The sequence below is a fragment of the Microtus pennsylvanicus genome, chromosome 20, assembly GCF_037038515.1.
Source record: "Microtus pennsylvanicus isolate mMicPen1 chromosome 20, mMicPen1.hap1, whole genome shotgun sequence".
NCBI classification, from domain to species: Eukaryota; Metazoa; Chordata; class Mammalia; order Rodentia; family Cricetidae; genus Microtus; species Microtus pennsylvanicus.
Window position 1 is genome coordinate 34,558,749 of NC_134598.1, and position 26,394 is coordinate 34,585,142.

The 26,394-nt window shown below is 45.1% G+C and overlaps 1 long non-coding RNA gene across 2 annotated transcripts; it reads right to left on the reverse strand.

Annotated features, from left to right (window-relative positions):
• Nucleotides 1-339: 339 nt before the first annotated feature.
• LOC142838698 (uncharacterized) lies at nt 340-15,166 on the reverse strand. Of its 2 annotated transcripts, XR_012908616.1 has the most exons (3): nt 14,925-15,111; nt 13,274-14,494; nt 340-413 (listed from the first exon to the last, which is right to left on the reverse strand). It is a non-coding gene; the product is annotated as an uncharacterized LOC142838698 (long non-coding RNA). The 2 variants fall into 2 exon arrangements; XR_012908615.1 differs by lacking the exon at nt 340-413 and having other exon boundaries at nt 13,527-14,494; nt 14,925-15,166.
• Between the last annotated feature and the right edge of the window lie 11,228 nt (nt 15,167-26,394).

A 26,394-nucleotide genomic window follows, 5' to 3' on the forward strand; every position in this document is an offset into this window, starting at 1 on the left:
AGATGCTTGTGTTATTGTCACACCTAAGGTTCCACAGTCTTCTTTTAGCCGTCTATCCAGCGTTTTTTGGCCCCTTTCTCTTCCCTTATCCCGTGCCTCCTCCAAGCAGTGCTGTCTTCGTATATCTGCCGTCACTCAATTCTCATAACACGGCCAAAATATCTCAAGCGCCGTTGCCGTGTCCTGTAGTTCACTTCCTCCTGTAGATGGAGATGTTTATTAATGCTATCGCTGCGCAGCCTATCTCTTCGTGTGCCGCCCAGAATCCTCCTGAGACGCGCCATCTCAGACACATTCAGCCACAGCATCTCCTGACGCCATCTCCGTTGTGCTGAACCTCAGGACATGGGCACAAACCCAGGGTTCTCCTGCTTCTACTCTCGCCTCTTAAGCCACCACACATCAGAGTGATCCTGTGGAACCGTGAAAGACAATGCAGAGGGTGAGCCGTTTTTGTTCATGTTGTGTTATAACTCCCTGTTTAGAATGGATGAGGATGTTCCGCCTTGGCCAGGTGTCCCTTGTGTGGCACGGTCTCTTCCTAAGTCTCCAACATCAGCTCAGGTCACCTGCAATTTCCTAGAGCCAGCCAAGCTGCTTCCTAGGTGGAGCTTTTGCACGCGCTACCCCCTTGGTCTAGAATGCCATCTTCAAGGCCCTTTGGATAAGAGGCTCCTCCTCTTTCGGTATCAGCTCCTCCTCTTCCTGTATCAGCGCGAAGGCTGTATTTTCAGGGCTGTCCCCTGACTACGGCAGTTAATCCTGATCGCAGTATTCTTTCTACTGCTTTTTTGGGCCCTAAAGCCCCACCAAGGAGGAGGTCGCCCCAAGAGACACTCTCAGTACGGTTGATGCAATAGCAAGAGGAATTTTTATTCTGCTGCTGCGGTAGAGGTCCCTCAGCCTTGAGAGGAGAAGGACCCCTGCTTTGTCTATTACAGGCTCTTTTAAAGAAAAAAAAAACCCACGAAATCGGGGAGGGGGTAGTACAGAATCAAAAGGGAGAGTCCAGAAATCATTTGTCAGCTATTTTGACTAGTTCATTTAACTAACTCTAATTGATCAGCTAACTCTAATTGATCAATGCTATGGTTGGTTACCAGGGTCCCCTGGTTCCCAGGAAGGGGGGGGGGTGCAGTAACGCTAAGGTGCCCCAAAGTCTTTCACTTTCATAACCTGCATTTACCCTCTTACTTCTTGCTCACTTACCGTTCACCTCTTTCACCTCTCCCTCACACAGTATAAGAATATTGTTTTTATTTTACAAGAAAATAGAGGGACAGCTGGGTGTGCTGGCGCACACTTTAAATCCCAGCACCTCGGAGGCAGAGGCAGGTCCTTGGGTTTAAGGCCAGCCTGGTAAGGAAAAGTCAGGGCTACACAGAGAAACCCTGTCTCGATAAATAAACGAACAAGCAACAAAAGACCTGAAAAGCCAAAAACAAAAGCAAGAAGATAGAGGGGCTGGAGAGCTGGCTGGGAGGCTAGCAGCAATCTTTGTTATGATCTCATTTGATAGGGGAACCCTTGAATCTGTGTAAGGGATGAAGGCTCAGTGCTTGTCTGGTAGGAATTAGCAATTACTTGTGCTGTGTGTTTGGAGCTGGCACTCAAACCAAAGCCTTGTGTGTGCTTAGCAATTGCTTTTGCACGAAGCTTTCTCACTACAAAGCTAAGTCAGAAAATGCAGCTCAACCCCGTGTCAGTGTCACGGCATGACACTCAGCACTCAAGGGCACGGGGTCCCAGTGGGAGCTTCTTATTCAGACCTCGAATTTTGAGCCAGTTTCTGAGCACTGCAGTTGACGATCTGCATTTAGATCCTGCATTCAGATCCCAGCAACAAACCCCTGGTCTCAGTTTCCACACCTGAACTAGGAATTGCAATAGAACCTTCATGGGGGCAGGGTTAAGCAGTTTCGATGAGTGTGGGGGATATTTTGTTTGCGCTGTAACAAAGTTTGTCTGAGGATCAGAGTGTGGAATGAGCCATAGAGACCAAGCAGTGCTGGCACACACCTTTAATCCCCGCACTCAGGAGGCAGCCAGCTCTCTGTGAGTTCAAGGCCATCATTAGCTACTTTAGATTGATCCAGTCTCAAAGAGAAACAGAGCCAGGCGGTGGTAGCTCACACCTTTAATCCCAGTATTTGGGAGTCACACACCTTTAAACTAGGAAGGTGGGGACAGGAAGGGATGTGGCTGGGCAGAGAGAGGACTATGAGGCGGAGGAAGCAAGAGCTCCAGGCTTTCAGTCTGAGGATTTGTAGGATCCAGATCACCTCTTTGGTCTGAGGATTCAGTGGAGGTTAAGAACTAGTGGCTGGCTGCTTTGCTTCTGATTTTTTCAGAATTAACCCCTACAGCTGACTCTGGGTTTTTATTGTTTTTTATTATTAAGACCAATTAGAATTCACACTACCTCATCTCTGGTCGTTGTTTTAAAGTGTGGGTTGCTATTTTGTAATAAACAGCAACTAAAATGAATTCACAGCAGCCCTACCTGATAAAACATGCTGGGGTTTTAGGGATGTTTCACACTTTGCTGTGCAATTCGGTGACGGCTAAGTACTTTTAAGTACTGTGACTCTTGAGCCTTTTAAATAACTTGGTACATATTATCCTGCCTCAAATTAAATAAACAAACAAGGCTAACACAAATGAAGAGCCGTTTTGTACTAACAGACTTTAATTTTTTAAAAAAGTTTCACGTGTTGTGGGTGTTTGCCTGCGTGGTGCGTCTGTGCACCAGGTGCGCGCTGCACTCATCGGTGCCGGGAGAGGGGCTTGGACACCCTGGAGCTGGGATTAGAGGCAGTTGTCAACCTCTCTGCAAATCAGCAGGAGATGCTGGACCACCCCTCCAGTCCTCAAACAAAAAAAAAATTAGTTTTAAAATTGAAATTGAGTTTTCTTCATATACTAGATTCTGATTATGGTTTTCCCTCCCCCCAGCTCCTCCCAGATCCTCCCCACCTAGCCAAATCCAAACACTATACCACACACACACACACACACACACACTCTCTCTCTCTCTGTCTCTCTCTCTCTCTCTGTCTCTCTCTGGAAAACAGTCATTAAAATAAACAAGGAAATACATTAATTAATTAAATTAAACAAGATAAAATAAAAACAAACAAACCAGAATAGGATAAAACAAACAAACAAGGACCCAAGGAAAAGCACAAGAAACACAAACAGATGTGGAGACACACACATAGAAGACCCATATCAACAAAATCAGAAGCCATAATATATGAACAAAAGACCTGTAAGGTTTAAAAATATGCCCAGACGAAGCATTATGACACATAAAACTTCTAATAATACCTTTGAGTTTACCAGATTAAAAAAAAAATAATGGAATTGTTGTAGCATGAACAATAAAAACCAAGAGACAGATACTGGGGTTCCATCTGAATATCAAAAATGGATGGTCCTGCCTTTATGAATCTTCAGATTGAGACTGTCTGAGAGCTGTCTCTTCCTGATTTATATTCCTCTCTAGGGCTGGGATTAAAGGCGTGCACCACCACCTCCCAGTTTCTATGACAAACTAGCGCAGCTACTGGGACTAAAGGTGTGAGCCACCACTGCCTGGCCTATATGGCTGACCAGTGCGGCTGCTTTGCCCTCTGATCTTCAGGCAAGCTTTATTTATTAAAACACAAATGAAACATCACTACATTTCCCCTCTTTTTTTAAATGTTTTCTTTCAAGACAGGGTCTCTCTGTGTAAGAGTCCTGGAACTCACTTTGTAGACCAGGCTGGCTTTGAACTCATAGAGATCCACCTGCCTCTGCCTCCTGAGTGCTGGGATTAAAGGCACGTGTCACCACCGCCTGACTTCATTTCCCCTCTTTTGTCTAAAATAAAAAAGAAGGCTATAACTAATATAAGAAAAGCTATATACAGGGCTGGAGAGATGGCTCAGTGGTTAAGAGCATTGCCTGCTCTTCCAAAGGTCATGAGTTCAATTCCCAGCAACCACATGGTGGCTCACAACCATCTGTAAAGAGGTCTGGCGCCCTCTTCTGGCCTCTTCAGGCATACAGACAGAATATTGTATACATAATAAATAAATAAATAAATAAATAAATAAATAAAAAAAAGAAAAAGAAAAGCTATATACAATAAGTACAATAACTATATATAATATTTACAGGCGTATATACAGGCAATAAGAACATTAACATTGTCTTGTTCAGTTGCATTTGACAAATTCAGAGAAAATGCTCCATATCTTTCCTATCTTGATGAGTCCAAAGGGTTGTATCTAATTCACTTCCTATTCTAATTTGCATTGTCAAATTCTCTTATAATGTCTCCAACCTTTTACACTTTACACCTCTTTAGTGAGCCCTTTTCTGAGTCTGTTAAACAAGGACAACTATGGCTATCTAGTCTTCAACTCCCCCAGAGACCCAAGACAGAAATAATGCCAACTGAGTAAGCAGGAAGTGCAAGCAAGCAACTTCCAAAACTGTGAGAAATGACAGAAACAGCCGGCTGCCTGGTCAGATTGTCACAGGGCAATGTGAATGAGGTCCTCTCTGCCTAGGCAGCGTCTCTTTCAGTTCCGGTCAATGGAGCAATGACGTTTTTAGGCTTACAGGGGCATGAGCCACAGCTTACTTAAAGGAGTGAGGATACTGGGGAACAGCCCCACCATGGAAGAATCACACTCTGTTCTGCACAACGACCCAATGGGAGCTGCATCTCGGGGTCCCCCCTTCAGTTAACCGCCATGTTCTTTATACAGCAGTTCCCGCCCCCATCAAGACCATATGCACCTGGGGAGTAGGGAGGGGTAATAGATGGGATTCCAGATGAGGCTATAATGAGCCCCCACTTCCATCAAATACAGAATGTTAACAATGTCACTGTCATTCTGGCAGACCTGGCTGTCACCACATGGTTTATTTCGTTGTCATGACTGTTCATGTTCTGTGTTGGCAGTGGAATAGCCTGGAGGAAAAATCTACACTACCACTGTAAGGAATACAGAAATACCAATGACATACTTTGTTTATTTTACGCCATGCTTTTTTAAAATCTGGTTTGAAATATAACACATGTCCGCAGGAATTGGCCACAGTTGGAGTGTTCACCATCATCACGGGTTAGTGTGCTGGTCTGTACAGGTGTGATCCCTGCAACCAGAACCCCTGAGGGAAATTACATCACCTCTCTGTGTTTCGGATTTCCACTACTATAAACCTGATCAACCTCCTTCAGAGCCGTGATGGGATTCATCGGGCACGGAGAGCGTCGCCCGCTGTCGGGCTGGCGCTCAGTGTTAGCGGCTGCTATCATCACTGGGCGTTTAATGCCATCTTTACTACGAGCGGAGCAGCTCTCCAGTTAGCTTCTAATCTGGGCTCTCCACACGACGCGCGCACAGCTCAGCGCGTTCGTTTCCCACATCAGCTTTCCCACCTCCCTTCCAGCTCACCAGGGAGGGCTGGGGCTTGCTTGCGCCTTCCTCTTTTCAAAGCTGGGCAACCTCTGTGTAACCCGACCAACTCCTCTACACTAATAGGTCTGCAAATAGATTCTTCTTGAGTTTTCCAGACAAGCAGTATCATATTTTTATTAGGATATAAAATTAGGTTCACAGCTATTAATTTTCTCAGCTTGCTTTTTTTTGGTGATCTCTGAAGAGACTGAAATCATATTTCGTTAGGGTAAGAAAAGAGCATTTGTCTTCCAACAGCGGCTCACAGCCACAAGCCCACGTTAGCGTCATAAGGTCTATGTGATGGCGCAGGAGCTAGGCTATATAAATTGTTACCCGGGGAACTTGCGCAACAGCTTTTGAACAAACAGTGCTATAACTCATTGTGGGAGTCCTCTTAAAATACATATCTTGGAAGCTGGAGAGACGGCTCAGGGTTAAGAATGCTCACTGGCTGCTCTTCCAGAGGACCCGAGTCACAATTATCTCTAACTCCAGCTCCAGGGATTTGATACTCTCTTTGCCTCTGCAGGCAGCAGGCGTGAACACGGTACACATACATACATGCAGGCAAAATACCTAAACATATCAAAGAAAATGATAACTTAAAAAATATTAAAAAATGTATCTTGGAAATTCCCAGAGCTCTATTTCATTTATGCATGTAATTACTGACTCATTAAATTATTCCGTTTGGGATGCACAGTTCTGTGAGTAATGTGTTTATGTAAGTATAGGGACTCGAGTCTCCGTCCCCAGCACCTTCACAAAAGGCGTGCATGCATCTCTAACCCCAGTGCCAGGGAATGGAGCTAGGTGATCCCAGGGGCTCAAGGCTAGCCAGCCTAGCAGAAATGGGAAGTGACTCATGATTTTGACTCATGGCGAATGCTCACCAATCTTCTTTTGCGCTCTCATTTTTTAAGCTGTCTCTCTCTCTCTCTTTTTTTAAATGTATCATAACTTAACAATTATCAAGGAAACAAAGCCACAGTTTCAAAGGGGGATAAAAAGAATAAAGGTATTCTTTCCCCTCATTTCCATCCAGGTTTTTCAAACTGTATTTTCTGGAAGAGTCCTTCAAATTTGTTATCTCGCAACAATTTTTAATTGTCGATGTAAAGGAAATCAATGTGAGCCTGTCCTCATGGGGGACACTAAAAATTGTTGTAGGCTTGATAAGTGATGTAGCATGATTAATAAAAACCCAGAGACAGAAACTAGGGTTCAATCTGAAGGTCAGAAACACCAAGCAGCCAGCCACTGGCTCTTGCCTCTACCTCAGTCCAAAATGGCGATCCTGCCTCCAGGAATCTCAGAATGAGACTGTGTCTGAGAGCCGTCTCCTCTCGTCTTATAGTCCTCTCTAGTTCTGGTATCAAAGGCGTGCACCACCACTGCCTGGTTTCTATGGCAAACTAGTGTGGCCACTGGGATTAAAAAATGTCTCCATGGTAACTGTGGTGGTTCCTTCTCCAGGTAGAGTGACCCTATGTCATCCTGGCCAGTTCCCCTCATCTGTCAAGACAGTGACCATAGATAGTGACCTCCTCCGGAAAGTCACTGCACGGGATAAACTAATATAAGTAAAATAACCACAACGGTCTCTGTGTATAGTAACCACTCAAAGTCTGTCTGTGATTGTCACTGGACCTAGTGGCACGTAGCTGTCCCTGTCGTCCTAGCACATGGGAATCAGGCATCGGAGGGCTGTAAATTCAAGACCAGACTAGGGCAGGGCGGTCGTGGCTCATGCCCTTAACCCCAGCAAACTAGCATGACTACTGGCATTAAAGGTGTGTGTCACCACTGCCTGGTCTGTGAGGCTGACCAGTGTACCTGTTTTATTCTCTGATCTTCAGGCCAGCTTTATTTATTAAAATACAAATGAAATATCACTACAAGGGCCATTTTTGTCAATGTCATTTGCCACCTCAATCGGATCCTTTGCCCGTTGCTACTACTCAACCTGCTTCTCCGTCTGTCCTCTTGGTATTATAATCATGGATATGACATGTTGGGTGCTTATGGGATCCTTTAAAGGTTTGACTGGTACGTGGCATGACTCTCAAGGACTCTGTGAACTCTGTGTAAAACAAGAAAGACAAGAACATTTTTTTATTTGTTTGTTTGTTTGCCTTGAGACAAGGTCTCACTATGTAGCCCAGGCTGGCCTGGAACCTGTTTTGCATGCCAGTCTTGTATTTTTTCCCCCTGAGATAGGGTTTCTTTGTGTAGTCCTGACTGTCCTGGAACTCTGTAAACGAGCCTCAGAGATCAGCCTGCTTCTGCCTCCCAAGTGCTGGGATTAAAGGTGTGCGCCGCCACTGCCCAGCTCAGCTTTTTAGTCAAAGAACAGCTCATCTTGTTTTGCTCAGAGAAAGCCCAACTTTGTGACACCTCCCGTTCCTTGTCCCTTATCTAGAATGCAACTGAGACTTGGCCAAAGTACCCAACCTAAGTCTCTTCCCAGCGTGAAGGTGGTTCACGGGCACAGACTTCACCTCTGCCATGCTTTAAGACCCAAATATGCGCCCAGCTGCCAGCACACCAAAGGCGACTCTGAGTTCTTTGCTTTGATGGTTGCTTCAAGGTAGGATTTTACAAATCCATTTGCTGCCCGCTTAATCATGGAGACAGGCTCCTGAGCTTCAGGAAGGCAAGCCAATTCACAAATTCCTTTTACCCCTTCCGAATCAATTCTCTATTCCTGCCTCAGGTTCCTGACTTCAGGTCTAATCCTTTCTTGTTACTACCCTAAGTCAACAGTGAGCAGAGGCGGCTCAGACCAAAATGAAATTAATTTTGAAGTAAGGGATTATCCCAGCTGAATTTGAGGCGGGCCTGGCCCATTCCCTTCGGCAGCTGATACTGTTTTTTCATATGTACATAAAAGTATTCTGCAGAAATGTCAATCCTACAAATCTGGGGGCGGGACATAAGAGAATTAACCAATCGGGAGATGTTTTTCATGCCACCTCAAAGTGACAGATGCCCGACAGCTGCAGCTGTCCCGGCCCTCCCGATGGGATTGCTTCTATGACTCAGAGGTCTGCTTATGCCAGAGAATGCTGCCAGATGCAACCCTATCCCAGAGATGTCCCAGGAGAAAACAATTTGGAGGAAAGAGTAGGGAAGGAAAGTCCTTGGACGGAGAGAGTCAAATTCAGACCCTGATAGCTGAGTGTTGCTGTCAACAAGGTGGGACACGGGGGCTGCGGAGTCAGGCCCAGCCACCATAGCGAGCAGGCACTCAGTTAACTTCCCTAATCATTGTCTCAACCACGACATATTGTCAATCGTGAGCTGGCTATGCCCTTCTCGGTGCTAGAGAAATAGAGACTAATTATCAAGACTGTTTGTGGGGCAGGTGGAAAAATATGCAGGGCCCCCTTTGCAAAATGACTAGGAATTTCAAGATGGTGAAGGCAGAGGATTTGAGGAATACAGCCCGGTGAGGCTGACCCGGCCCTGCTGGACTCTGTGAAAATGAAGATGTTTCTGCTGCTGACCTCGGGTGAGAAGAGGTCTTGTTCTCAGAGTGCGGGGTTTCTGGGGAGAAATTTACAGACGGTACCCACTAATCCATGGCCATGACAAGGGCTGTCAGAGAGTCTAGCACGGGGCTGTGAACGCCTGTGGATGCCAAAAAGGAGGGGCTCAGTGAAGGAGACTGGAAGGGTTGCCCCGGGAGAGTGGTGTTTGGTGAGGAGAGCGAGTAGGAGCAAACTAGGCAGACGTGGACAGATGCTGTGTGTGGAAATGCTCCATCATGTCAAAGTCCGTGGTCAGAGACGAGCCTGCCAGGCAGAGAAGGAAAAGGCTTCTTCTGGTGTGTCTGTTGAGTTTCTCCTGCAGGCAGCAGGAGGCTCATGAAGCTCTCGGGAACGTTGCTCAACTCACCGGCCTTCCCAGGGTTTTATAACAAGCGCTGGCGGAGAGGAGGTAGCACACTTCTGTAATGGATCTGTTCTAGGAGCTTGAGTGGCAGCTATCAGGAATCCTCACCCACACCGGGGCGGGGTTTGCAGGGACCCGGCTGCCTGTCACCCATGTTCTTGTGAGGAACCTCTGACCCGTGCTTCCCTGAGTAACCTCAATTAGTGCTCTGTTTGCCAAGTTAAATTTGTGTAGCATTGTTTCTTTGGTCTGGAGGCTGTGCCCTGTGTTCACATTCCTGTAGCACGATGAATAAAAACCCAGAGACAGAAATTGGGGTTCAACATGAAGGTCAGGAAAGCAAAATAGCCAGCCACTGTCTCTTCCCTCGACCTCAGTCTGAAATGGCCATCCTGCCTCCAGGAATCCTCAGAATGAGGCTGTGTCTGAGAGCTGTCTCCTCCCGTTTTATATTCCTCTCTAGGACTGGGATTAAAGGCGTGTCCCACTACCGTCAGTTTCTAGGGCAAACTAGTGTGGCTACTAGGATTAAAGGCGTGTGTCACCACTGCCTGGTCTGTGAGGCTGACCAGTGTGGCTGTTTTATTCTCTGATTGTCAGGCAAACTTTATCTATTAAAATACACATGACATGCACTCACTACGCATTCCCTCTAGGAAAGGCAACATACACATCTGTATAGGAAGAAAAACCAGGAGTGCGCAGGGGCCTGGAGCCCAGTGAGGCAGTGTTAGGGGACAGCTCAAAGGATCCACGGGCTGGCCCGACAAGTAATCTCGTGTCCGCACAGATGACTATACTTCCAGATAGCCAGTGAAATGCCAGACATGTGGACAGACTACCTACGTTTCCTCCTAAGAATTGCTTCTACCTGGAACTTAGCTCATCTTTACCCAGGCAGACGATCCAGCTCTCAGTCTTGCAACTTATTTCTAAGAGGGATGTTAGGGCGAAGAGGACGCCAGTGCTAAGGTCTCTTCTAGGAATGAGATAATCACCTTTGGCGAATAGATGTGTGAATACACATTGGGGGAAAGACACGTAGGCCTGACTATCGGGCTGCCATCTCCACCACACCACACACACACACACACACGAGGGATAAGAGAGAGAGATACTGAGATACTCCCCGCACAGCCATTCTGTCTGTTGTAGCAAGTCTTTCCTGGTCTTCACAACGTTGTCTCTCTCCCTGGAACGCTGTGCTCCATTCTCAGCAACAAGTGTGATCTATCTTTCTTTCTTTCTTTCTTTCTTTCTTTCTTTCTTTCTTTCTTTCTTTCTTTCTTCCCTTCCCCTTCCTTCCTTCCTTCCTTCCTTCCTTCCTTCCTTCCTTCCTTCCTCCCTCCCTCCCTCCCTCCCTCCCTCCCTCCCTCCCTCCTTCCCTTCCCCTTCCTTCCTTCCTTCCTTCCTTTCTTCCTTCCTTCCTTCCTTCCTTCCTTCCTTCCTTCCTTCCTTCCTTCCTCCTTCCTCTCTGTCTTTCTTTTCTTTCTTTCTTTCCTTTCTTTCTTTCTTTCTTTCTTTCTTTCTTTCTTTCTTTCTTTCTTTGTTTCTGACTCTTACTCTTTCTTCATATCTCACTTTAACTTATTCCCTTGAAGAAAAGACCCCACAAACCAAAATGGATGATCTGTTTTTCCTATTACCCAAATATCTTATGCAAACAAGCAATGAATACAGAATGTCATCATTCTTACAGCCTGGTCTTTTCTTGATATGTTTATCCAGCATCTACAGATCACCAATAACCAAAATAAGAAAGAAAGAAAGAAAGAAAGAAAGAAAGAAAGAAAGAAAGAAAGAAAGAAAGAAAGAGGGAAGGGGGAAGAAGGGGCAGAGGGCAGGCAGGAACATTTTCTTTTTTTCTCCTTAGATGGGGTGACGTAAGGCTGCTCATCTCCCAACTCCCTTCCCCCTGGCCTGTCCCTCAAGGGGCAAGAGAAGGTCCCTAGATGAACGGTCATTGTCACAGTTAGGGTCTATTGCTGTGAAGAGACACCATGACCACAGCACTTTTTTTTTTTTTTGGCTATTTTTGAGACAAAGTTTCTCTGTAGCTTTGGAGCCTGTCCTGGAACTAGCTCTTGTAGACCAGGCTGGCCTCAAACTCACAGAGATCCATCTGCCTCTGCCTCCCGAGTGCTGGGATTAAAGGTGTAGACCACCACCGCTCGGCTACCACAGCAACTCTTATAACAGAAAACATTAATTGAGGTGGCAACTTACAGTTCAGAGGTTCAGTTCATTATCATCATGGTGGGACATGGTGGTATACAGACAGACATGGTGCTGGAGAAGGAGCTGAGAGTCCTACATCTTATAGGCAACAGGAAGTGATCTCAGTGCCATACCAAGGGAAGCTTGAGCAAAAGAAATCCCAAAGCCCGCCCCCACAGTGACACACTTTCTCCAACAAGGCGACACCTACTTCAACCAGGCCATACCTCCTAATAATGCCACTCTCTTTGGGATTATGTGGTCAATTGCATGCAAACTACCACAGTCAGTAGTAGCCTGGAGGCTCAGATTGGACTGACTGGTAACCAAGGATGAGGGCCAGAAGAGTTAGCTACCAAGGAAGAGAAAAGCAAATCTAAGAGCAACACAGCAGGAGAAGAGAATGGAGTTCATTGTAGGTGTGTGTGTGGGGGGGGGGGGAGGGAGGTAGACTGATGGGGTTTAGCAAGGACAAAATCAAATGACGAACAGAACAACCTCACAGTACACCCCTTTCCATCTGAAATAAGCACTTCCAGACTGACAAATTTATAAAAATTACTTCATCTCCTGTAAATTATTATCACTTGTATAGTTTTCTAAATAACTATTTTAGAAATAAAGTACATTCTTCAGGTAGAAAAATCCCCCCAAAGTTTAATAAATACAATAAATGTTAAGAAGTTATTCAATATTCATTCTCATCAGGAACGAGGGAAATCCATGGCAAAATGATGTCCCATTTCGAGAAAGCTACCTGGGTCCAACCACCATGCTGCCCTCCTCACCATTCAGAGGGAGGAATTCCAAAAAGCATTAAGATTATTACTGTCTGGTGCCTACAAGAATATGATGAAAACATATGGCCATTGCAAGTTTCAGTTACTATAACTTTGGGGAAAAGAAATGTCTGAATACCAGCTGGGTGGTGCATGCCTTTAATCCCAGCAATCAGCAGGCAGAGGTAGGTAGAACTGGGCTCTCTGAGTTCTAAGCCAGCTCTGAAGCCAGAGCCAAGACAACCAGGGCCATTACCAGAGAAACCCTGTCTCAAAAAGCCCTCCCACAAAAAAAAAAGTTTGAGTTTTCATTAAGATAAAAAACACAGTATTCTCTTACCCAGGAATTTGTTTCTCTCTTTATTCTGATTTGTTTTCTTTTGCTGTGGTAAAACACTGACTAAAAGTGGTTTGCAAAAGAAAGGGTTGGTTTGACTTACAGGTTAGTCCGTCATTAAAGGAAGCCAAGGCAGGAACTGTGAAGGTGTGCTACTTACTGACTTGCTCTTCCCAGCTTACTCAGCCTGCTTTCTTAGACAACCAGGAAAGGACCACCTGGTCAGGGATGGACTCACCCATAGTGGTCTGAGCCCTTCCACATCAACCATGAATCAAGAAAATTGTGCCCACAGGCTAATCCAAGGGAAACCATTCCTCTGATGGGAATCACTCTTTCTAAGTTGACGAAACGGACAGGCACACTCCTGAATTAGTAAAACCAGCAGAGCACAATCTATTTGAGAGTTACTTGTGGGTCTCAACGTGAGCACCTCTGGCAATGCCTAGAACTCCCAAATGGAGAGCAAACCTGTGAGAGACTTCTACTTAATCTGAAGTAGGAAGATTCACTTCTAATCCGAATCTTTGAGGTAGGAAGACCCACTTTTGATGCAGATCATTTGAGCTGGGAAAACCCACCTCTAATCTAGGCCATGCCTTCTTCTGGAAGCTTAAATAAGGACGTGGAAGAAGGAAGTGTTTGCTCTTTGCCTGCTTGTCCTTGGTCTCTTGGGGCAAATCCATTCCTTCACTGAAATCGGAGCCAACTTCTTCAGGATTCCAACAAATGCAGAAGATCAGCTGAGATATCCATCCTTGTGAACTGAGCAACTACTGGTTCTTGGACTTTCTGTTATTAGCCAGCCACATTCATTGTTTGATTTTATATATATATATATATATATATATATATATATATATATATATATATAGAGAGAGAGAGAGAGAGAGAGAGAGAGCTTTATTCTATAAGTTCTGTTACTCTAGAGAACCGTAACTAATACAACATATTTAAAAAATATGTTCTTTTTTTACATTTTTTTTTATCAATTGGATGAAGCGTTTTGTTGTATATCTTCGCCAGAAGAACAGTTTTATAGTTGGGAAACTTCTCTCAAACACACGCCTGAGAGTGACAGGCTGATGCAAGCGTTCAACTTCCTTCAGTGATTTTCACATATTTCTCAAAGGCTGATGAAGCCTTTCCCCCATGCCCTAGTTCCTCAGGGCTGGGGATAATCTCATTATATATATAGAGAGAACGCCAATGGAGTTCCAACCAACCAAATAAACAGCAAAGGCACCTTGAGGGGCTTCCAGAGAGACAGTCATATTCATTCTGGTAGCTAGAGACCCGTCCCCTCAGTCAGCAGCTAACTCTGCACCTGCTGGAGTATCTCATGGCCTTCGGCCTGGCAGTAAGAGTCCTGTCTCCCCACACTACAGCCACGTCCATGGACCACTGTCTTGCGCTCAGTGTTCTTGAGTCTGGCCTAGAGCTGCCAGCGTTTCTCTGGCTGAAGGAGGCTATGGCAGTTTACCTCAGTCCAGTGAAGATATGTCTCCCTAGGGCTGCATGCCAGCCAACTAGACGGACAGAGCCTTCACTGAGCCCACAGTTCTGCTACCACTTGCACCCCAAAATCAAGGCTCCTGACAGCAAATTGAAAGTCTTAAAAATAAGTTGGCCCATTTGTTTGACTTGATTTGGACTCGTAAGACAAACATTTTAGACTGGAGAGATGGCATGATCTGTTTTTCCTTCTTCTGGAGGCTAGGAGGGCAGAGGTCGAGGCAAAAGCAGGTCTCATGTCTGCTGAGGAGCTTACACCAAGCCATCTTCTGGTGCTGTGTCTCCACCTGGCAGAGAGCAGAGAAGGAGAGATCTCTCACCGTTGGTGAGCCCTGAGGAGAGGGTTCACAAACACTCACCCCATTACAGCGCTGCTTGACACCAACCACATTGGCTTTCTTTTATACTCCAAGTCTTGTTTCAATGAGGGAACATTGTTTGTTTTCCCTGAATCCCCCCCTAAGGTCTTCCTGATCTGTGCCTAAGGATACAATGCCAATATGTAGAGAAGAGGGTGGGATCCCTCCGTACTGATTTCTTCATGGAGTTGTATTTAAAAAAGCAAAAGTCAAGCCCCCCCCCCCCAATTCCCACACTCTTGCAAAGGGTTTCCAAGGGAATCCCAAAGCACTTATCTCAGCAACAATTATTGACTTCACCCCTACCCCCAAGCCCCTACCCTCACTCCTGACCCCCCCCCCACCCTGTTTAACTCACCTCCTCTGCCGTCTACAGCTGCAAGGCTTTCAGTGTGTCCAGACAGAGAGCTCTCTGCTCTCCAGTCCCCCAAAGCTTGCTCCTCCTAACTTCCAGCCTCCTCTGTCACCTAGCTTTTCTTCCTAAGTCAAGAAACCTCCCTCCTTAGGGCTTCAAGAGGAGGGAGAATGCCCTTTGGCAGACAAGGGAGGAAAATAAAATTGTTGGTACTCACATGCTCCTCCCGCCCCCCTCCGCTTTTTTTCCTCATCACAAGGATGTTTGGCGACGGTAGGAAAAAACGTGTCGGATCAAGTGTAAGAGGAGACACCAAGTAAAGTGGGGACAGCAGGTGGGTTTGCTAGAGTGGAGAGAAGGGAGGGATGACAGAGAAACCTCACTGTGACTTAAAATGCCATCTCTGCTGGTGCGACTGCTGGAAGCCACCACTGTGGGGGATTTACGCAATCTGCTCAGCGGTGTCTCTGGGAACAGAAGACGAAGTAACACAGAAAAAGGTTGAGGGTCGTGTGTGTGACAGCGAATTGTTGAAAACTCAAGCCGGGAATAAGCCTGTTACCAGACTTTGCTGAAATGAAGTTGTTACTACTGGGAGATGAAGGTAAGGCCAGAGGCCCAGTCCGCAAATGAGCTTGCATTTTCTCCAGCCTTCAGGATGGGTGGAGACAGGCAATCTGAAGTCAAATCGCCACAACCCACTAGCACACACAGTGCAGAAGCTGTTATTCCTGCATTTCCATGTGTGAAATAATGACTCTAACACATTGTTGCACCAGAAGAAAAAAAAACCACTCGTTACTATGGTAGCCCTGGAACAACAGCTGCTGCTGCTGCTGCTGCTGCTGCTTCTTCTTCTTCTTCTTCTTCTTCTTCTTCTTCTTCTTCTTCTTCTTCTTCTTCTTCTTCTTCTTCTTCTTCCTCCTCCTCCTCCTCCTCCTCCTCCTCCTCCTCCTCCTCCTCCTCCTCCTCCTCCTCTCCTCCTCCTCCTATTTATTATGACTTTGAGACAGGATCTCACTACGTAGCTCTGGCTGGCCTGGGACTTGCTCTGTAGACCAGGCTGACCTTGAACTCACAGAACTCTAGTTGCCTCTGCTTCCTGGGGGCTGGGACTAAAGGCGTCCACCACCACGAAGTCCGACTTCCTTCTCATATTAAGTCTCAGTGAAGGAACTGAAACACGAATGGAGTAAAGGAGAAAGGAAAGGGGCTAGGGAAGACTGTCTTACTGGTTCAGATTCTATGGCAATAAATTACTGGCAAATAGAGCACCACAGACTATTGGCCAGCCATTCACGGCTACCGTTAGCACGTCAAGTATCTGAAGCCAAGACTCAAACTCTCGAGGGAGGCAGTTCGAGCCTATATTTATAGCTCCTCTGGATGTCTGCAGCTGATGTGAAAGATACTTATTCACTTGGGAACATAGTCAAGTTGAAGCTGTGGAAGTAGGGGGGAGGAAAAGACTCCTCTCATTGGCGATAACCCAAGGTAGGGCTCCAAATCAACGTCCTAATGGGCCGTGGGGTATTTTCCACAGTGGCTACTGAGTGACATGGAATTTGGAGGAATCTTATTGTCCAGCTAGCTGTGGAATCTGACCCAACAACAAACATTCATGTGCCTAACCCCCACCCCTTCTTCCCCTGTTCCTCTTCTTCTTTGGTAGGGTCACTTACACAAAGTAGATGAGGCTAGCCTCCAAGCTCACAGCGTTCTGGTATAGCCCACCATGCCTTTCATTTATTTATCTTTAAAAAAAAATCATCCTTACTTATGATTTGTTATTTGGTTTTCGAGACAGGGTTTCTCTGTGTAGCCCTGGATGTCCTGGAACTAGCTCTGTAGACCAGGCTGGCCTCGAACTCACAGAGATCCACCCGCCTCTGCCTCTCCTGTACTGGGATTAAAGGTGTACGCCACTACTGCCCAGCTTTTATGATTTTAAATGCTTTCTTGTGTATTTGCCATAGTACAGACTCGAACTGCTTACTGCAAGGAAAACTGGCGTTGGGCATGTAGTACTTGGTACCTTGGTAATGAGATCTACCCAACCCCACCTCCCTCCTCAAATCCAGCTCCACCAGAAGAGCCCAGAACAGCACCACACAGACAGCCAGAAAAACTCAGTGTAACTGAAATTATGAGGACGTTTTGCTTACTGTCCATGTCATCAACTAAATCAGATACCCACTCTGTGTGTGACATCAATCCTTCCAAATGCTCCCCCGGGACCAGGGGAAGTGAGGCTGAAGGCTGTTCTAGGCTTGGAGTGGCTCTTGAGGAAAAAGGCAGTCAGCGAGGGTGGATAGAGGCCGTGCTCCCTAACATTTTGGTTGGAGTTTTTTTACGGTTGCCTCTGAGTCTAAGCACTTGAACCACTTTATTCCCATGTGCAACAGGATAAGGCAAAAAGAAGTTCCTTGTTCAGGGTTCAAGTGCTCTCGTCACTGTCCTAAAATAACCCCGAGAGCGATACAGTAGAGCTTCACGTAGCTAAGTGCGCAGGCTCTCAACCTGGCCTCGTCACCCCATCGTCGTGTTTCCCTTCCCAAACAAGTGGAGCTGCTGAATCAAATTTTCCATCATCGCTCGAAGTAGCAGAACCTTTCTGCTTCTGCACTTCCTGTTCCACTAGCGTCTCCCACAGTTACAAAGTAAAGCCCATCAGCTGGGCTTTCCACCGTCCTCTCTCCCAGACGTACACTGCTCTGTACCCGGATTCTAGCCTGGTCAAGACAACCTTCCCATTTGGCTTTCTTTCACAGAAGAGTCTACTTTCGTGATTCGTCGACTTCTTTTGCAAGAATTATAAACATTTTTTTGCATAGCCTTTTATTCGTGCACCCTGGCTAGTGGAATTCAGCGTGTATGAACTCCATCAGCCAAGTTACTATGATGCCTAGTTGGGCATTAAAGAAATCTGATAGTCTCCTTGGTCTCTATTTTGGAAGATGTGCGAACTTTCCCCTCGTGACAGCATGCAGCAAGATTTAAATGAGGCTCACGAAGAGGAAGAGTTCTGAGTTCTGATGGGAACGGAAAACTTCAAGCGTCTTGTTTTAAATTACACCAAGATGCAGCGTGGGAAATGAAAAAGGAATTTTCTTTAAAAGTGAATATTTTGTGGGGGGTGATTCTGATTTAATTACACTGAATACATGTATGAAATTTTCAAAGAATAAAAAATACTGAATGTGCAACAAGTTAAGGCAAAGTGTTTGGGAACCAAATGCTTCCTTTCTTTCTTCTTTTCTTCCTTCTTTCCTTCCTTCTCTTTCTTCACTTTTTTCTTTCTTCCTTTCTTTTGATTAAAAAAATCATTCTTTTATGTATATTTAAAACACTTATGTACATAAAAAATGATTTTGTTTGTTTGTTTTTTGAGACAGGGTTTCTCTGTAGCTTTAGTGCCTGTCCTGGAACTAGCTCTTGGAGACTAGGCGGACCTCGAACTCACAGAAATCCACCTGCTTCTGCCTCCTGAGTGCTGGGATTAAAGGTGTGCGCCTGGCAATAATGATTTTTTTAAAAGATTTATTTATGTATTATGTATACAACATTCTGTCTCCATGTATGCCCGCACACCAGAGGAGGGCGCCAGATCTCAATACAGATGGTTGTGAGCCACCTTGTGGTTGCTGGGAATTGAACTCAGGTCCTCTGGAAGAGCAGCCAGTGCTCTTAACCTCTGAGCCATCTCTCCAGCCCCAATAATGATTTTTTTAATCAAAAAATTTGTCTGCAAGTATGTCTGTGCACCATATGCATGCCTGGTTCACGTGAAGACCAGAAGCAGGTGTTGGATCCTTTAGAGCTGGCGCTACAGAGAGAGGGTTGTGGGCCTCAGGTCCTCTGGAAGAGCAGCCAGTGCTCTTAACCGAGGAGCCATCTCTGCAGCCCTCGGTGCTTTTAAAAATAATAAAAAGCGGGCGGCATCTGGAGAGAAGCTGTGCACAAGCTGTGGGTGCCCAGGACAGTGTGGAAAAAAAAAAAAGAAGGAGCATTGGAGTTTGGGATTGTTTGATTCTTTTTTTTTATTGAATAGAATTTTTAATTTTCTATCACTTTTCGACATCTGACCTAGTGCTACATGGTCTCATGGCCTCTTATCCATCTCCCTCAAGGATCTTTCGTGTAGGATGCCTTTCTAGGAGCCCTAGGAGCTCCAAATAAAGCAAAAATATTTTGTTTTGCTCGTGTGTTGTTTATTTTTGCTTTGCCGCCTTTTTAAATTAAAACCTATTTCATCCTATTTGCTTTTGTTTGAGGTCTGGTCTCGCTATGTTGCCCATACTAGCTTGTATTTGTTTGTTTATTTATTTATTTATTTTGAGACAGGGTCTCCCATGTAGACCAGGTTGTCTTGGAACTCACGGTGCAGACCAGGCTGACCTCAGACCATAGAGTTCCACTTGTCTCTGTCTCCTGAGTGCTGGGATCAGAAGCAAGCGCCACCATGCTGGCTCCGTTCCAGCTTTGGACTCATTGTGCAGACCGGGCACTCCTCAAACTTAAGGCCCCCTTTGTCACAACATCCCCCAATGCCCTTACAGGTGTATGTCGTCTTTGTCTGCGTCAAGCTAGATGTACCGTCATCACACCTGGCTTTCCACCTCGGATGGCTCACGGACCACCTGTCACACCAGCTCACGGGGCTCTGACACCCTCTTCTGGCCCCACAGCTAAATGCATACACACACACACACACACATAAATAAAAGCAAACCTTATAAAAATTAGTGTTTAGTACTTTCTTTTTTTTATCCTGGTTACAAATAGCATATGGCAGGAACATGAAATATGTAATATTTCATACAACTGTTCAGCAGCAAATCTTTTTCTCAACATGAGTCAAAGATACTGCTCCATATTGATATGTATAACTATACTTTTAAAAAATTATATTTTGAGAGTATTGAGACGGGTCTCCTCACCCTGTAGCCCTGGCTGGTCTTGGATTTGGGCAGCTACCCCTGCTTCTGCTCCCTGAGTGCTGGGATTACAGGTGTGCGTCACTTCAACTGACCTCTCTGTCATTTTTTTTGGCTTTTATCTTTTTTGCATATTGCCATTTGATTATGTGAAATTTATAAATAATACCTGTTAACTAATATACAGTAGTTAGAGTCCCATTATTAAACATAAGGCGTATTTTCTATTTGCTTGCTTAGTTTATTTACTTGTCTATTTATATTTCAGCCAGGGTCTTCGTATGTATCCCAAACTGGTCTTGACCTATTAAATGGCCTATTTTCCAGCTCTGTATGTCTTCTCCCTGCCGCCTCCTGAGTGCTGACCGGAAAGGCTGCAAGCCACCAGGCTCTGTGGCTCATCTTGTACACTCGACCCAGCGCTTCATCAGGGAATGTCCCTTTCCTGTAAACTTTGCCGTCTTGCACGTGGAGTTTGGTAGAGCTCATTTCCAGACGTGGGAATCTGAATTCCCAAAGCCAGCCTGGGAGTGGGTTAGTCAATCTTGGCAAATCACCACGCCCACGGGATGCAGATTCGGCAGGAACCTCCCACCACACACCGCTGTAATTGACAGGGTCTCATAGTCCTGTTAGGACTTGGGAGCTGTGTGACTTGCCATCTCCTCGCCGCCCGCAGATGGTACTGCCCCTTCCTTCGCAGCTGACTAGGGGCCCCACCCCCACCCCTGGGCGTTCGCGCACGTCACTGAGCCTGCCGCAACAGGGATGACCACATCACCTACAAATGCTCCTGTCTCATCAACCTTATCCCGTGTTTGTATTGTTCTGGTTCCAGATCGCTGAGACTTTAAGCCCGAGGCTCTAACTTGAGCAGGAAGAGTTTATTTTGGGATGAGGAATCTCCCCCTAGAGACAGGCCTCTCTCGATCAGTTTCTCTCCCTCTCCCCTCTCCTCCCTCCCACCCCTCCCCATCCCTCTTCCCTCCCCTTTCCCGCCCCCTCAACTGAGAAGCTCTGGAGGAGAAATGGGTTTCTAAATCTGCAGAAGTGTGCTCCGTTCTCTCTCAGAAAATATCAGCGTTTTCCGCATCTACTCACGTAATAGGTAGGAACAGTCAACGGGACAGTAAGGGGTCATATTGACCGCGATGTTAGTCACTTATGGAAAGTGCCCCAATAAATCTCCTTCAGCGTGTAGAGTTGATGTGATAAACGCAAACAAAATGTACATCAGCTCCATAAACTAAACTCTGGAGTGCTTACATAGCTCGTGGGTGCAAAGCTCATTTGGGCAAGCGTGACCCACAAAAAGGATTTCGCCACAAAATAGCAAGGCTAAATCTCTTGATCGGGCATTTTATCTTATTGACTTTTAAGATTATTTTACTTTGTGCGTGTGACTGTTCGGCCTGCACGTATGTATGTGCACTGTGTACACTCTTAGAACCTGTCTGGAGAAGAGGGCACCGGGCCTCCTGGAACTGGAGCTGCAGATGTTATAAGGAACCATGTAGGTTCTAAGAATTGAACCCAGGTCCTCTGGAAGAGCAAGTACCCTGTACCCTTAACCACGGAGCCTCCTCTCCAGCCCCAAGCAGGGTATTTTAAAGTAGAATTGCAGGAGTGTCCTGAGTGGACGATTTCTCTTCTATTTTTAGCACTGGGGATTTGTAGCACCACGACTTTGCACACACTGGCCAAATGCTCTACCCCTTGTCCACCAAATGCCAATGACAAAAATGAACATATTGACTTTGCTGTTCTCAAACCTTTCTACACTTAGTTCTAAAAATGCACACGCCTCTATGACGAACTCCGTGCATGCTTGACGGAGACCGCTGCTTCTCAATAAAACGTTCTGACGGTTGGGGGTTATTCTAGATCAGAGATGTCGCATAGCCTGAGGGTCCACACATCGGTTAACAGTTCTTCTCCGGCCCTCATGGCATCCCAAGCTCTTTCTTTGAGCCACTGTGGTTTGGGCTTTGAAATTTGCAAGTTTATTTAGCTCACATGAACTTACTTTCTGTCTGTTCTCAAACGTCAGATTGACTCCAACTTAGTGCTGGCTTGCATTTTGCGCTTCTTCATCTCATAAGATCGGTGTCTCTCTCTTCCATCAAAGACATAGACTTGGCCCATGTGGCGTACACAGCTTCCTTCCATCTGAAAGCCCTGGAGCATGATGGGATGCCAGGATTGGAAATTTTCTTTCAGTTTGCTTGTCAGATATCACAGACAATATAATTTATATTTATAATTATAAATTTTATAATTTATATTATAATAATATTTATAATAATTATCTTTTATAATTTCTATAAATGTACATGTGCTGGTGTGTGAGTGTATGTGTGTGTGAGTGTTGTGTGTACACACACACACAAGCATGTTTGTGCCATGGAGATCAGAAGGAAAACTTGGGAGTGTCGGCTCTCTCCCCTCATGGCGATTCTGACAACTGAGCTTTTACCTGCTGGGCCATCTCTTTGACCCTCGGAAGCAGTTTAAATGATACCTATGATTTTGTCTTATGATCCTAAATGAAAACATTCTGCTGATACATCCTTGAAAATTAAGACAGCAAGACTTCTATTTGTGCAGCTCCCCCCTCAGAACTAATAAACACAGCTTGAAAATCAATGGCAGACTTTGCTAACTGATCAGTCCGTTTTCCTCACTTAGCTCAAATATATCCCAGCATCCTTCTTGTTCTGTGATACAGCCACTATGAAGATCACGTGGGTGAGCTTGATGTACTCCGTGCCATGTTCAAGGGGCTTAGTTTAATAACTAAAGCCATATATCCTGAAAAACATTTTCAAATACTGGCTTTACCTTTAATGGGGAGCTTTGAGAATAATTCAACTTTTTGTGCCTCAGTTTCCATGTCTCCTCTTTTTAAGATGAATATAAAAGCAGTAACCCCTCATGGTGTTTTTATGAGGGTGGAATGATGTTACCCAGGAAAATGCTTAGCAGGCTGTCTTGAACCCTGTAGATGTCTAGATGATGACAATGATTTTCCTTTAGGAGATACCTGAGGAAGTCCACCTCCAACCAATGAGGCAAAAATGCATGCCCTGAGTGAGACAGAGGCGATGCTTTGGGCAGCTGAGCAGGACTAGGGTCCTTTCAAACAAAGGCCCATGGCAGAAAATAAATCAGAGTCCCAGAATCTCATGGCACAGGCTACAAATAGAAGCTGCAGCTGCAGGCCCAAGGCTGGCCTTTACATGTTCAGCGTGCACAGAGACTCCCGGTGACAAGCTGATCTTTGCTGTCACACCCACACAGGCTCAGCAATCACTCACGGAGTCAACTCTGCATAGGAAGCAGCCATTTTTAGTAGAGTATAGCAATCTGCCTGGTAATACGAAGGGTGTAGAAATAGAGCACGGTGAATTTAGAGATTAGATGTCCTTGCAGAGTACCATAGATGATTCTGGATTATAGAGCTGCCAATAATAACCCATCCCATCTGTAGAATAATTAGCCATGCCCAGGCACTGGACCAAGGACATCCAACATTAGCCTCCTTCATCCTCCCACACCTCTGTGGGGCAGTTAGTATTATTATCCCAACCTAGAGTTCAGGAGGGAAAAAAGGCCAACAGAAGACAAAGAAACAAGGAGATTAAATATTTACCCAACTCACAGAACTCTAAATGGAAAGCCAACATTTATACCCAAGCCCCTCTGACCCTAGAGCAAGTCTCTCACCCACTTCCTCTGGGCGATAGTTAACGCCCACACTATTCCATGCGCTTACCTCTCGCAGGTGATATCCTCTGTGGAAAGGGGTTCTGCTCTGCCGGCTGCGTTTACAGCCCCAGGCTGGTGATGGGAGCACAAAAGAAAGCAAAGCCAAAGCCTTGTCTCTTAGCGCGCGCGCGCGCACACACACACACAGAGTTAGATATTTGCTTAATTTAAAATTTCCACATACACTTTATTCAGCTACAAATTATTGCTCACCGATGTGGACAGTCAATGAGAACCTATCCTTCTCTGAGAGTCTTATGGTCTAGCCTAAGTGTTTCAAATTCCAATGCTTGCTTGGGCTCAGCAGCCCATGAAAAGGAATATGAATGAGTAAAGGGGCAAAGTGACATGCCTTGCCGCTGATTGCTTCATGATGGGCCTATTGCCACCAAGATAAACTGATGGACCTCCTGTCATCAAGAGAAACCAATGGACCAATTGTCACCAAGAAAATCTACTGTCACAAAGGAAAAACAGACATCATATTTTGTGTGGTTCTCATGCTTTGATATAAAACAGTGCATGGGTCTGTTGCAACATTTGTATAAAGGATTTAGGTCACGAGTTTCCAGGCTGTGATCTCTGGTATAAGTAAGAAGGCACACACATAACTAGAGTGTGGTTACTATAGAAAGAATGTATATGATGTCTTCAGAGAAGCCAGTCTCTTCCCAGCAGGAAGATCTGAGAAGATTTTGTGACAGGCATTACCTTGAGGTGTTTGTTGTTGCCGTTTTCTTCTTCTACAGGGGACCAGCTTTGGATCTGGTCTAACTGGATGAAACTCTCCTTTGGCTGCAGGAAATGGTCAGAACAGAGACTGGGAGATAGAAGATCACAGACTTTGCTGTGTTATGTGTTTTTGGCTTCTTATTGCAAATAAATCTACTCTATCCCTCCAAGGCCCAGAGATCATCATGGAGGAGAAGCAGGGTGCATGTCAGAAGCAGAGGATGGGAGCAGAGCTAGAGAACATGTCTTCGGGATGGAGCAAAGCCGCCATATTCCGGGATTCACAGCAGCTGCAGTTACCTATTTAAGACCTGCACAAGACTGGGCCCGTCAGCATTCCACCCTGGAGAGAGGAGGGGCGCATGAGGCCACACCCCTCTCTGAAGGACTATTGCCAGTTAATGGTGTTGGAAAGAGGGTGTCCTTATTTAAATTATTTGTTTAAAATGTTCAAATATTTCTTTGGTAATAATTGATGCCCATGCTCCAGTAAATAACCTTCAACCTAAGTTCATATAAGAAACCCTAATTGAACTTAGAGTACACACACACACACACACACACACACACACACACGACTTGAAAGTAAAAAAGAAGGATTTCAACAGGAATGGAAAAAAGGAAATGAAATTGACCAAAAATTGGACTAGGCCAGGTGTCACATGCCTTTAATCCCCATGCTTGAGAGGCAAAGACAGCCGGATCTCTGTGAGTTTGAGCCAGTCTGATGTACATAGCAAGTTCCAGCCACACAGGACTATATAGAGAGCCCTTGTCTCAAAACAAGAAAAAAAAAATAAAGCAAAACAAAAAATAATCAAAAGAAAATGGCCAAAATGTATCGCACACATATGAAATAGTCAAAATGAAAATGGCAAGAAAGTAAATAAATATACACGTTAAACATTAAAAACTGCTGCAACATATCTCTATCCATTAGAACTGGGACAACGTTTGTATTTTTCCAAGGGACGCTATTAGCAAGAAGCAGAAGACGTGGAGGTGAAAACTTGTTAGGGCTAAAACTTTAAGGCAGAGGAACTGTCCCTACTTGTGGCTCACTTCGTGGTGTGTGGTAGGACATGGAGCTTAAAAGAACGTCTGAGTCTTGGAAGGGATCCAGCAAAGACACCAGACTAATTTGGGAGGTGAAGGGTATGTCTTCTGAGGAGAGGTTTAGGAGGCTTAACATGCTTCAGTTTTAAAATAAGGTGGGTGAGCGGAGTTCTATTGATAGCCAGCAAGCCGTCAGTATGAACTTGTACTTGGCACGAGAGAAAACTCAAAGTCACAGTAAGGATTGCAAGAAAACCGTTTCCTTTCTTTTTTTTATTTCAAACACAATGAGCCCAGGAGCATGATAAGCAAAAGGGAGGGGGTTAAAGTTTCCTAAATGAAATCTCTTTACATAAATCTTTTAAGGGAAAAATATTCAGTTTTTATATCATTTATGAAAATTTAAAGAAAAATTGCTCATGTTATCTGTTGCAGTTTTCTCTGAGTTCTACATCCAGGACACTTTTAAGACTGCTAAGACTTCTGGTTGAGATAATCCAGCTTCACAGAATATTCCAGTCAGGACTTGACCATAATCTTAAATTTTCTTTGGGTCCTCATAAGATTATCAGTGCCCCAAAACAACAGAAAATAGCCTAGAAAACTATGCCCACTTTCCTAAAAAAACAAAAAAAAAAACAAAAAAAAACAAATTATGGATATTTGTCTTTGTTTAGTGTGTTGGTTATAAGTTGTTATGAATAATGGTCAGGAAAGAAGCTAAACAAGTGAGATTAGATTCAGGATCTTGTTTTGAAAAGAAAAAAAAAAGGGAATTGCTGTGGGATAATGCCCTTGTACACTGTAAAGATTTGTCACTGTATTGATTTAATAAAATGCTGATTGGCCAGTAGCTAGGCAGGAAGTATAGGCCGGGCAACCAGACTCTGAGAATTCTGGGAAGAGAAAAGGCAGAGACACAGCCATCAGCCAGACACAGAGGAACCAAGATGAGAATGTTTTACTGAGAAAAGGTACCA